Source organism: Narcine bancroftii, chromosome 2 (assembly GCF_036971445.1).
Source record: "Narcine bancroftii isolate sNarBan1 chromosome 2, sNarBan1.hap1, whole genome shotgun sequence".
Lineage (NCBI taxonomy): Eukaryota > Metazoa > Chordata > Chondrichthyes > Torpediniformes > Narcinidae > Narcine > Narcine bancroftii.
Window position 1 is genome coordinate 174625499 of NC_091470.1, and position 12956 is coordinate 174638454.

General features: G+C 47.8%; 1 protein-coding gene across 8 annotated transcripts in view; it reads right to left on the reverse strand.

Annotated features, from left to right (window-relative positions):
- The window catches only part of LOC138754625 (ephrin type-B receptor 2), a 196389-nt gene that overhangs the window by 111822 nt on the left and 71611 nt on the right, over positions 1-12956 (reverse strand). The window contains exons 1-3 of one of the 8 annotated variants that reach the window (XM_069919170.1): positions 8774-8858; positions 4193-4265; positions 1325-1414 (exon numbers count right to left, since the gene is read on the reverse strand). The exons of 5 other annotated variants lie outside the window; for them this stretch is intronic. The gene's annotated coding sequence lies outside the window, so the exon portion shown is untranslated. Of the gene's footprint in view, positions 1-1324; positions 1415-4192; positions 4266-8773; positions 8859-12956 lie in introns of those variants that run through there. 2 more of the 8 variants (XM_069919169.1, XM_069919172.1) reach the window with 2 other exon arrangements.

Below are 12956 nucleotides of genomic sequence, written 5' to 3' on the forward strand. Positions count from 1 at the left end.
TCAGTTTGTTTATTATTCCAGTTGATGCATCTTACATACCTGTGTGGCTGCAGCTCATAAGAAATTTGGTGTATAAGGAGCAGAATTTGGCGATATGGCTCCGCCATTCAATGAGATCATAGAACTTAGAAATCTACAGCACAGTTCAGGCCCTTCAGCCCACAGTGTTGTGCTGACCTAATAATCTGCCTAGAATTTCCCTACTGGATAACCCTTGAATTTACTCAGTTTCATGTACCTATCTAAGGGTTTCTTAAAAGATCCCATTATACCTACCTCTAATAGGTCACTCTCTGTGTGACGAACCTACATCTCACATCCCCCCTGCACTAACTCATTAAGCATGTTAAATTTCTTGTGTTAGCCATTTCACCCTGGGAAAAAGTCTCTGGCCGTCCACACGATAGACTCTCATCATCTTATACCCCTCTATCAGGTCACCCCTCATGCTCTATCATAAATCTTCTCTGCACAGCACTCTCTCTACAGCATCTACATACTTCCTATATTACAGTGACCAGAACTGAACACAATATTACAAGTGGAGTCTAATTAGGGTCTTGATAGCTTAATGTCAACATGCTCAAACAGTCCGCTTTAAGTCATCCCCAACAATTGCCAAGATGCTTTTCTCTGGCGAATACTGAAGCAAAGTATTCATTACGGACCTCTGCTACGTCCATGTACACGCTTCTACCATCACCCCTGCTGGGTCCTATCCTCAGACTCCTATTCTTCACATACTTGTAGAATTCCTCGGAGTTTCCTTAATCCTCCTCACCAAGACCTTCTCATGGCCCTTTCTAGTTTTGGAATTCTCTGGAGGTCTATTAGTTCTTAAACCTCTTGTGAACTTTTCTTTTCTTAATGACTTTTTATATCCCTTGCACACCAGATTTCTTTCACCTTCCATCCTTTCCATACCTGAATGGAATATATCTGGCCATGGACTCTACTGCCTTTGCACATAATCCCTACAGTGAGTAATTTATCTCACTCTCTCTTCAATATATTCAATGAGGCAACCTCTACCACTTCTTTGGGCAGAGAATTCTACAAAATGTAGAACATACAGCCAGTACAGGTCCTTCAGCCCTCGATGCTGTGCCAACCCAGATAATCCTTACTTTAAAAAAAAGTATTAAACCCTCCCTACCCCATAACCCTCCATTTTCCTTCCATCCATGAGCCTGTCTAGAATTCTCTTATGTGCCCTCAATAGCCACTTTCAGGTGCTCGTGCGCAGATAACGCGCCGGCAGACGCGGCTGGAGGAGTGCAGCTGGGACGTTCAGGTGGCCGCGGAGAAGATGCCTTTCTGTCACCTGAACGTGCCGGCTGAAGGAGATGCGTCCGACAAACCCCGGCTCCTGTGGCCGCAGTCACTCTTGTTTATGGAGCATCTTGTAGCAGCACTACATGAAAATAATGGAAAAGAAATAAGCTTTAATTGTTGTCCACAAAACAGTTGTTGGTTTGTTTTCACAAGTTTCTCTGCGCATTGCTCCCTATTGATGTATCATTTCCTCTTGATAAATGATCATTTATGACAGAATTTCTGAGGGTGTCAGTTTAAGGACGCAAATGTTGACACGGCCCCTGACGTCTCGTGCCGGCCGCTCCAGCCCTGTAGTCCCGCGCCGGCCACTCTAGCCCCATAACCCTGCGCTAGGGTACTGTCAGGCAGCGGAGAAGGTAGGTGTCAGCACCAGGGAGGGTAGGTATTGCCATCGGGGAGGGTAGGTGTCACCAGCAGGGAGGGTAGGTTTCTGCAGTGGGGAGGGTAGGTTTCGACATTGGGGGCTCCTGTCCCACACTGTCCCTGGTCCGCTCGGTGACTCCTGTCCCACACTGTCCCCAGTTCGTAGCGGGGAGGGTAGGTGTCACCAGTGGGGAGGGTAGGTTTCAGCAGCAGGGAGGGTAGGTTTTGCCAGTGGGGACTCCTGTCCCACACTGACTCTAGTTCGCAGTGGGAAGGGTAGGTGTCCGCAGCGGGGAGGGTAGCTGTCACCAGCGTGTAGGGTAGCTGTCAGCGGGTCACCAGCTGACTATTAACAGCCTGCTTGCTGCTAGGCACCTGAAAGCTGCTAGTCAGCTTTGCCTTGCTGCTTTCAGGTGCCTAGGGGGAGCGCTCCGAGCCGGAGAATATACCTCCCCGAGGAGGGTTGGGTAAGTGCTCCTCGGGGCCGGGTTCTCCACTTTCAGATGGCCTCCCGACAGCCGCATTCTGGCATTTTAGGCGGCTTTATATTCAGGAATTCTGGCCACCTGAAAGCACCTAACGTTTCAGCCTCCACCACCAACCCCAGCAAGGCATCCACAACTCTGTGTTAAAAAAAACTTACCCCTGATGTCTCCCCTAAACTTCTCTTCCTTAACTTTGTACATGTCTTCTAGTGTTTGTCATTCCTGCCCTGGGAAACAGGTGCTGATAATGTCTCTCATAATCCTGTAGTCCTCTAACAAGTCTCCTCTCATCCTTCTACTCGCCAAAATGAAAAGTCCCAGCTCTGTTAACCTTGCCTCATAAGACTTGTTGCCCAGTCCAAGCAACATCCTGGTAAATCTCCTCTGTACCCTCTCCATAGCTTCCACATCGTTCCTATAACGAGGTGACCAGAACTGAACACAATACACCAAGTGTGGTCTCACCAGAGATTTATAGAGTTGCAACATGACCTCTCTACTCCTGAACTCAATCCCTCTATTAATGAATCCCAGCATCCTATAGTCCTTCTTAACTATCCTATCAACCTCATCATGGATTTGCACACCAACATCACCCTGTTTATCCACACTATTAAGTAACCGACCATTAACCCTGTTCTCAGCTTTCTGGTTTGTCCTTCCAAAATGCATCACTTCACACTTATCCAGATTGAAATCTATCTGCCACTTTTCTGCCCAACTCTACATCCTGTCTCTATCCTCTTAGAACCTTCGACAATCTTCAGCTCCATCCATAACTCCTCCAAAATTAATGACCCATCTATCTGCCTCTTTATCCAGGTCCCCCATATGCACCAGGACATCCCCTCCAGAATCCTGTGAACTTGATCAGAGACGTCCCTGACCCTGGAACCTGGAAGGCACATACCATCCAGGAGCCTCAATATTGTTCACAGACCTCATATTCACTTGTCTAACCAATGAGCCCCCAATCACCATCACTCTCCTCTTTCTCCCCATTTCCTTTCTGAGCTGGGGGGCCAGCCTCTGTGCGGAGATGTGACAACCTCGACGTTCTGGAATGATCCCCAACAGTATATAAAACAGTATATTTGTTGAGGGGAATGGCCACAAGGGGTGGGGGGGAGGGGGCTCTGCTCTTTCTGCCTCTTCCCCTTCCCTCTCCTGACAGCCACCCAGTTACCTGTCTCCTGACCTTTAGGGGTGGCTGCCTCCGCGTAACTCCTGCCTATCACTTCCTCTGCCTCCTTCAAGATCCGCAGTTCATCCAGCTCCAAACTCAGTTTGTCGGGAGCTGAGGTTGGATGCACCTTTTGCAGGTGTCGTCATCAGGAACAAACGTGCTGTCCCTGACCTCCCACATCCTCTAATCTTTGGGAAAAGCACATCCCCCTCATTTCTAACCCAAATCTACTCCCTCGAATCTTGAGACTGCATCCCTTAATTCTTGCCTCACATACTAGGGGAAATAACTTCCCTGCCTCGAGATGATCTATTCCATTCATAATTTTATGTTTTTTTATAATATCCTCCTTCATTCTTCTGAAATCTAAAGAGTACATTTCTAGGTGATTTGATCTCCCAAAGGCCAACCCCCTCACCTCATAAATCAACCTGGTGAATCTCCTCCGCACCACCTCCAAAGCCAGTACATCCTTTCTCGAGTAAGGAGACCAGAGCTGCATGTAGTACTCCAGGTGCAGCCTCACCAGTACCTTGTCCACTTACAGGAGAACCTGCCTTTAATTCAGTCCCTATGACAGTGAAGGCCACATCCCATCTGCCTTCTTGATTAACTGTTGTACCCCCAACCAACTTTTTGCATTTTGCACACAAGCACTTCCACGTCTCTCGGCACAATAGCACACTGCAATCTTCCACCATTTAAATAATAATCTCATCTATGTTTTTCTTTCAAAGTGGATGACATCATTTACCAGCATGGTTCTGCTTCCTTACACAGCATCTGTACATTGTACTTCAGTGTATGACAATAAACTCACAATGAACATGAGAATGGGAGGAGATGATCAGCCACACTGAGACTAATTCAACTCAAATAATCCATGTCACCCACTGAAAACAGAAGGACAAATTATTCAGACAAAGGCAACATTACATATCCAAATACCAAAATAGAAAGAGAATATAGATATGAATGAATCGCGAATCTCTGGCAGTGTGACATCGATGTAGTCACCATCAAGGAAACCTGGTTGAGGGGCAGGTCTGGCAGCTCAACATTCCAGGGTACATGAGCTTCAGGAGGCACAGAGATGGGCTAAAAGAGGGGTGCTGTGTTATTGGTTAAGGTGGATGTTACGGCAATGGTCAGAGGTGACACTAAAGACATGTCGGCTAGTGAGGCTATAAGGATAGAGCTGGGGAGCACCTTATTGGCACTCAAATAGTTAATGAAAATTAAACGAGCATACATTGCAGAAGATTGCTGCCAGCTGCAGGTCAAATAAGGTTATAATAGGGGATTTTACCTTTCCAAATATTGACTGGGAAAGTCACAGTGTGAAAGGTTAAAACGGTGTCAAGCGTGTTCAGGAATGTCCTCTGGAAGGTTCCCACATGGGAGAGGGCACTGTTTGATCTAGACAAGAAATTAGGAAGGCCAAGTGGATGAAATGTTTTGGATGAGCCTCTGGGAACCAATGACCATTCTTCTATGTGGTTTAAGATCATTATGGAGAGGGAGCAGAGGAGATTTACCAGGAAGTTGGCTGGATCGCAGAACGGGTCTTATGAGGCAAGGTTAACAGAGCTGGGTCTTTTCTCTTTGGAGCGAACGATGAGAGGTGACTTAATAGAGAGTTTACAAGATTATGAGAGGCACAGACAGGGTGGTTAGCCAGCACCTTCTTCCCAGGGCAAGAGCATCCAACACCAGAAGACGTCTGTACAAAGTGAGGGGAGGAATGTTTAGGGGAGACGTCAGGGCAAGTATTTTTTTTGCATTGCCAGGGGTGGTGTCGCCTGATAAAATAGGAACATTTAAAAGATACAGAAAGGAATGAATGGAAGGAAAATAGAGGGTTATGAAGTAGGGAAAGATCAGTTAGTTTGGCATGGGCCGAAGGGGCTGGACGTTTTTGGAATTTCAGTCTTCTATCTCTTTAACGTCCTGAACAGACACAGACATGAGAATTTCTGAGGAAACCAGTGAGCAGAATACATTGGTCAATATAAATATTCAGATACATCAACAAAATCCACCCAAGTACAGACGTTGCAGAATGATCAGCCCACATGCATTTTCTGGGTGAATTTCAATAGCAACATGTAAATTGGACATGATTTCTGAGATTTGTTTAATTAGTTCATCAAAACTAAATGTATTTCCACAACCTTGTTTACCAGTCTAGAACAGAAAGGAATCCTTCCAAAAAGTACCTGAACTATACACTCCTACAAATTCTACAGCACAGGGTAGCGAGGAGGGGTAGAGAGCGAGGGCGTAGGGGAGGAATGGGGTAGAAGAGGGAGGGGGTAGGAGAGGGAGGGAGTAGAGAGGGAGGGGTAGAGAGTGATGAGTAGGGGAGGGAGGGGGTAGAGATGGAGGGGGTAGGGGAGGGAGGGGTAGAGAGTGATGAGTAGGGGAGGGGGTAGAGATGGAGGGGGTAGGGGAGGGAGGGTGTAGGAGTGGGTAGAGAGGGAGGGGGTAGGGGAGGGAGGGCGTAGGAGGGAGGGGTAGAGAGGGAGGGGGTAGGGGAGGGAGGGCGTAGGAGGGAGGGGTAGAGAGGGAGGGGGTAGGGGAGGGAGAGGGTAGAGGGAGGGGGTAGGGGATGGGGGTAGAGAGGAAGGGGGCAGGAGAGGGAGGAAGTAGAGAGGGAGGGGGTAGGGGTTGGGGTAGTGGAGGGAGGGGTAGGAGAGGGAGGGGGTTGGAGAGGGAGGGGGTGGGAGAGGGAGGGGGTAGGAGAGGGAGGGGGTAGGAAATGGAAGGGGCTAGAGAGGGAGGGGGTAAGGGAGGGAGGGGATAGAAGGTAGGGGGTAAGGAAGGGAGGGGATAGGAGAGGGAGGAGGTAAGGTGTAGGGGGTAGGAGAGGGAGGGGGTAGCAGAGGGAGGGGGAAGGGGGAGAGGGGGGTTAGGGGAGGGGGTAGAGAGGGAGGGGGTAGGAGAGGGAAGGGGTAAGGGAGGTGGAGGGGGTAAGGGATGGGGGTAGAGAGGGAGGGGGTAGGGGAGGGAGGGGGTTGGAGAGGGAGGGGGAAGGAGAGGGAGGGGGTAGGAGATGGAAGGAGCTAGAGACAGAGGAAGGGAGGAGGTAGAGGGAGGGGGTGAGGGAGGGAGGGGGTATGATGGAAGAGGCTAGAGAGGGAGGAAGTAAGGGAGGGGGGCAGAAGAGGGAGGGGTATGGGAGCAAAAGGGTAAGAGAGGGAGAGGTAAGAGATGGAAGGGTCTAGAGAGGGAGGGTTGTCGAGGAGGGGGAAGAGGGACAGGGAGAGTGGGGGATAGAGGTGGGTAGAGAGGCAGGATAGAGAGGGGGTATAGAGGGGAGGGGTATAGTGGGGGGGACAGAGAGTGGGGATAGTGGATAGTGAGGGGGATAGAGAGTGGGATAGAGAGAAGGGATAGAGATGGGGAGATAGAGATGGGGGATAAGAGATGAGGGGAAGAGAGGGGATAGAGATGGGGGATAGGGAGGAGGGGATTGAGAGAGGAGAAGGGGGATGGAGAAAGCAGTGTAAGTGGTCGAGAAAGGGAATAGGGAACCAAGTAGGAGGTCGGGGGGGTAGGGCAGGTAGGTGAGGTAGAGAGGTGTGGTAGAGGGGGGTTGGGGGTGTAGGGGATGGGGAGGGGGAAGGGGAGAGGATAGGGGAAGGGGGAGGGTGCGCATTGTTCAGAAGTAGCAGGTGCCTCTGTGTAGGGCTGTGTTCCAAGGCACTCTTGACCCAGGTGTGGATGGGCCTTCCTCAATATCCAGAGTGCGGTCAATATCAACCCGTGTCCTTTGCCCCACTCCAACCCACACCAACTGGGTGGGGACCCACGCTGACCCACACTGACTGGGTGATGACAAACTGACCCCACACCAACATTGTGGCATCTAGCAAGCTGAAACCCTGCCTCCTGTATCAATTTCACAGCCATACTTTCAGCTGCCTATTACCCTCACTGGCACATGGCACAGGCAGCAACCTAGAGATTACAACGCCTTACAACTTCCGACCTACCTCCTTGAGTTCTCTTTTCAGGACCTCAACTCTTTTGCTCCCAATGTTGTTGGTACCACTATGTACCATGACTTCTGGCTGCTCACCCTCTCTTCTCAGGTTGCTATAGACCCAATCTGAGACTCCTAGACCCTGAGAGGCAACTCTGTTGTCTCTTTCGTGTCCATAAAATCTCCTGTCTGTTGCTCGAAGTCTTGCATCTCCTATCACTACTGCTCTCCTTTTATCTTTCCTTCTCTTCAAAGTGGGGGTGGGGGAAACAACTTTTACATAGGTCATACGAAAACAATGATTTTTGGCCCGAAAAAGCAGGGGTCGACTGTTATACAGTATCAATGAGTATATTCAGTCGCAAAGTTAAAGATACACAACAAACGTTAAAGGCTTGAGCCCCTCATCATACCTTAATAAAGGGCTCAACCCCAAAAGATTTGTCACATATCTTTGCTATTTCAAGTACACTGTTTGACCTGCTGAGTTCCTCCAGCATTGTGTATTTACATTTGATGATTAGATTATTACGTCCTAACCTGATGTTACCCCAGCTAACGTCAGGCTGGCACTGGAGGGGCTGAGCACTGTAGTAAACAGCCACAAGGCAGCACACCCTGTGGGAGATTTTAATCAGGCCTCCCTGAAGAATTCTCTGACAAACCACCACCATCACGTCACATGCGAGACCAGGGGAACCAAAACATTCGACCACTGCTACACCACCAGGAAGAGCGCAATCCGAGACAGACCACGACTGTACTTCAGCAAGTCTGATCACCTGGCTGTACTTCTGCTCCCGGCATGCAAGCAGAGACTGAAGACCACAGCACTAGTGGTGAAGACAGCGAAGAGAGGAGGAGGAGCGTCTGCAGGGCTGCTTCCATTCGGTGGAATGGAACATATTCAAGAATTCATCCACCGACTTTATGAAAACCCACACGCACATACTGGGTGTTCCCCAACCAGAAGCCCTGGATGAATCAGAGAATTTGTAACCAGTTGAGGGTGAGAGCATTTAGGCCGGGTATCGAGATCTTTACAAGAACTCCAGGACCGACCTACAGAAACCCATCTCTGAAGCAAAATGGCAATTCCAGAGGAAACTAGAGACAGAGTTATGGCAGGGAGTGCAGGGCATTACAGCCTACAAAGCGAGGGCGAACACTGTAGATGGCTGTGATGCTTCATTACCCGATGAGCTGAACACCTTCTATGCCCACTTTGAGAAGGAGAACCAAACAGTGCCCACTAGAATCCCTGAAAAGGATGAGGGCCATGTGATATCTGTCTCTGAGGGTGACGTCAGAACATCGTTCAAGAGGGTGAACGCTCGCAAGGCATCAGGCCCTAGCAGGGAACTGAAAATTTGCACCAACCAACTAGCTGTAGTGTTCACAGACATTTACAACCTCTCATTGCTGCAGTCAGAGGTCCCCAACAGCTTCAAAGGAGCATCAATCAGCCCAGTGCCCAAGAAGTCTAATGTGAGTTGCCTCAACGACAGCCGCCCAATAGCACTAACTTCTACTGTGATGAAAGCACTAACTTCTACTGTGATGAAATGCTTTGAGAGGCTGGTCATGGCCAGAATTAATACGTACCTAAGCAAAGATCTGGACCTGCTGCAATTTGCCTATCATAACAATCACATGGGGACATGGAGATGGCTGAGGAATTTAACAATTACTTTGCATCTGTTTTCACCAAGGAGGATATAGGTTATGATCAGAATAGGGGTAGGGGTCAAGCAGTATCTAGGGACTTGGTGAAATTACCGAAGGAAACCAAGAATTTGATAGATATTCAGATCCAGAAGCAGGTGGTTCTGAGCAAATTATTGGAACTGAAGCCTGATAAGTCCCCTAGGCCTGATGGGCTGCATCTCAGGCTGCTTAGAGAGGTTGTTCTGGAAATTGTGGAAGCACGAGTTGACATTTTCCAAAGTTCTTTAGATTCCAGGGAAGTGCCTGCAGACTGGAGAGTAGCTGATGTTTTGTACCACTTTTTAAGAAGAGAGGGAGAGAGAATACAGGAAATTATAGACCGGTCAGCCTTACATCGGTGGTGGGGAAGGTATTGGAATCCACCATTAAAGGAGAAATAGCAGAACACTTAGGAGGGAATAATAGTATCGGTGCTGGTCAGCATGGGTTCCTTAAAGGAAAATCTTGCTTGACTAATCTCCTGGAATTTTTTGAGAACGTAACAAAGAGGGTGAACTCGGGAGAGCTGGTGGATGTGGTATACTTGGACTTACAGAAAGTCTTCGATAAAGTCCCACACAGGAGGCTAGTTTCCAAAATCAAGGAGCATGGTATCAGGGGTAGGGTGCTGTCATGGATAGATAATTGGTTGAGAAATAGGAAACAAAGGGTTGGGATAAACAGGTCAATTTCTGGGTGGCAGGATGTGACGAGTGGGATCCCTCAGGGGGTCGGTGTTGGGCCCTCAGTTGTTTATCATTTATGTAAATGATTTGGATGAGGGGATAAATAACTACATATGCAAATTCACAGATGACACTAAACTGAGTGGTAATGTAAAGAGCGAGGAGGATGTCAAGAAATTGCAAGGGGACTTGGACAGTTTAGGGGAGTGGGCGGAAAGATGACAAATGAAGTTTAATGTGAGCAAATGCGAGGTTGTCCATTTTGGAGGCAGAAACAAGAAAGCAGAATATTATATAAATGGAATTAAGCTAGGGAGTGGGGTAGTGCAAAGGGATCTGGGTGGACTGGTCCACCAGTCATTGAAAACTAGTGTGTAGGTTCAGCAAGCGGTGAAGAAGGCGAACGGTATGTTGGCTTTCATAAAGAGGGGATTGGAGTATAGCAGTAGAGAAGCTCTCCTGCAGTTGTACAGGGCCCTGATGAGATCTCACCTGGAATATTGCATCCAGTTCTGGTCACCATATTTAAGAAAGGACATATTTGCTATGGAGAGAGTGCAGCGCAGGTTTACAAGTTTAGTTCCTGGATGGCAGGATTGTCATACGCAGATATGTTAGAAAGACTTGGATTATATGCAATGAAGTTTAGAAGGATGAGGGGAGACATGATTGAGGTATTTAGGATTATCAAAAGGCTAGACAGGTGCAATCAGAGCACATGTTCCCAATGATGGGGAGAGACTAGGACTAGAGGGCATAGTTTAAGAATACAGGGAAGGCCATTTAACACAGAAATGAGGAGAAATATTTTTATCCAGAGAGTTGTGGGTCTGTGGAATGCATTGCCACAGAGGGTAGTGGGGACAGATTCGTTGGATAGATTTAAGAGAGAGTTGGATAAGGCTCTTGTGGGCAGGGGAGTTGAGGGTTATTGGGATAAGGCTGGGATTGGTTATTGAAAGGGAAAGATCTGCCATGATCCGATAAATGGCGGTGCAAGCTCGAAGGGCTAATTGGCCTACTCCAGCACCTATTGTCTTCACAGCAGATGCAATATCGCTGGCTCTCCACTCAGCTCTGGATCACCTCAAAAACAGCAAATTCATACATATATCTGTTCTTCATCGACTACAGCTTGGGCTTCAATACCAATATTCCCTCAGTGCTGGTCAAGAAGCTTCAAATTCTAGGCCACTGTCCCTCCCCTGCAACTTGACTTTCTCATCAGAAAACCTTAGTCAGTACGAATTGGAAGCAGCATCTCCTCACTGATTATCAATATAGGTGCACCCCAAGGTTGCGTGCTTAGCCCACTGCTCTACTCATTATACACCCATAATTGTTGGCCAGGAACAATTCCAATGCTATCTACAAGTTTGCCGATGACACCACAGTTGTTGGCAGAATCACAAACGGCAATGAGGAAGTGTACAGGATGGAGATAGGTCAGCTCGTTGAATGGTGTAATGATAACAATCTTGGGCTTAATGTCAGCAAAACCAAGCAGATGATTGCGGACCAGAACTTCAGGAGGAAGTTAGAAGTTAGAAGACCACAACCCAGTCCTCATTGAGGGCTCAGTAGTGGAGAGGGTCAAGAATTTCAAATTCCTGCGTGTCAACATCTCCGAGGTTCTGTCTGGAGCCTCCATGTTGATGCAATCACAAGGAAAGCTCACCAGTGACTATACCTTGTGAGGTGTCTGAGGAGATTTGGTGTGTCACTGAAGATTCTTGTAAACTTCTACAGGTGTAATGTGGAGAGCATTCTAGCTGGTTGCATCACTGCCTGGTATGGAGGTGCCAACTCTCAGGACAAGAATAAACTCCAGAGGGTTGTTAACTCGGCCTGCGACATCACAGGTGCCAGACTTCACTCCATCGAGGACATCGACATGAGAGACGGTATCTTGAAAAAGCAGCCTCTATCCTCAAAGACCCCCACCACCCAGGGCAGGCCCTCTTCACTCTGCCACCATTGGGGAAAAGGTAGAGGAGCCTAAAGACGAGCTCTCAGTGGTACAAGGAGAGCTTCTTCAAAGCTGCCATCAGATTCCTGAATAACCAATAAACCAATAAACTTTTCGTGCACTGTTATTTTTATTTTTTATAGTAATGTTGTAATATAGTTATAATATGAACTTTTCCCTTGTGACGCTGCCGCAAACACTGAATTTCATGACATGTTCGTGAAAATAAATCCTGATTCTGATGGAAGCACAATGTACAGATGCAATGAAATTCTTGCTTGCTGCAGCTACACTGGTCTGTAACATACACCAAGGTCAATCAGTACACTTCAATTAACACAGTGCACGAGTGAAAAACGATAAATATAAAAGTCCAGAAAAATGTAAACAGTTGCAAAATGCAATATGTAAGGTGCACTTTTACTCGCTCCGACAGTGATCAGGCGGGAGGTTCAATCGAGATGAATCCAGAGCTGCAAAGCACATCCAATAATGTGTGCTGCAGTTTAACTCAGACACATGCAAGGTGCTGCATTCTAAGGTGAAACCGGCAGGACTAACATGGTGAATGGTAATGCCAGGAAGCAGCCATTCCCTTCCTTTTATTGGCTGTGACCCCCTTAAGGTCTCTGCTCAAAGTTCATGGGCCCCCCTTCCCTGTGAAGCAGTCAATTTTAGTTGGTTTCTTCCGTACCTCTCTCCTACTGACTACAAACGTGAGTCCCCCTTAAATTTGCTGTGGCCACTCAGTGGTTGTAGGTCCCATTGAGAACAGCTATTCTAGAGGGTGTTGTGGAACAGGGAGAGGCTAAGTGTACAGGTTCATACACAAAAATGCTGGAAAAATTATATCAGTTCCTATCTGTTTGAATCTCTCACATGGTTTTCTTTTCCTAATCAGATTTTCTACATCACTTGAACACCATAGCAAAGGAAATTAACACGCTTGCTTTCATCGGTCAGGGCACTGAACATAGGAGCAGAGACATCATGTTATAACTCACACATGTCAAACTCTGGCCCGATAATTATATTTGGCCCGCAAGATCATTTCAAAAATGTATTAGAGGTGGCCCGCCCTGCAGCGAGAGCCGATGCTGTTTTTTGGTAATGTCACCCCCACCATACTCCCCCTTCATTGCACATCCTTCCCCATTGTAACACGAGAAATTGTAACACGAGAAGTCTGTCGATGTCATCAGCCAGCAAGCCGGTTGGAAGGCTCCCCGCACAA